A 583-nucleotide genomic window follows, 5' to 3' on the forward strand; every position below is an offset into this window, starting at 1 on the left:
TCTGTTTGTCAAAGCCGAATCCCGTGCCCACCTGGCCAGAATCCCTTGTCCCGCAGAACAGGGACCCCCGCAAGAAACGCCAGTCCGCGGCAGTTGGCGCCCAACGTGGGGCTTCAGTCAGGTAAGCTATCTCTTACTCTCTTTTTCTTCTCTCAATTAATATTAGGCTGGGATAAAGATCTCACGAGGGTGCTGCAGACCCGCTGATAGGTAGATCAGTTTTAGGTGAGTAATCTAAGTATTATGGGGCAGTCAGATTCATACCTAGATGCCTCACCAGCAGTGGAACAGAGAATTGCCCATGCTGTAGGAGTGAAGAGATGAAAATTTAGCGCCTAATTGCAGGTTCCAGCTGCGGAGGGGCTAGAGTACCTGAGGAGATTGCAAAAATCCCTCAGAAGGAAGTTCCATAACGATGGAACTCTGCTCGTTCAAGAAGCAGGTAAAATAGATAAACTAGCCAGGCGGTGGTGGCGCACGCCTTTAATCCCAGCACTTGGGAGACAGAGACAGTCAGAAGCTTAAGTTTTAAACTCTTTGATCTGAACTTATAAGATTTGTGTAGCAACTTTTGGTTTCTAAC

The sequence above is a fragment of the Mastomys coucha genome, unplaced genomic scaffold (genome assembly GCF_008632895.1).
Source record: "Mastomys coucha isolate ucsf_1 unplaced genomic scaffold, UCSF_Mcou_1 pScaffold7, whole genome shotgun sequence".
Taxonomy (NCBI): Eukaryota; Metazoa; Chordata; class Mammalia; order Rodentia; family Muridae; genus Mastomys; species Mastomys coucha.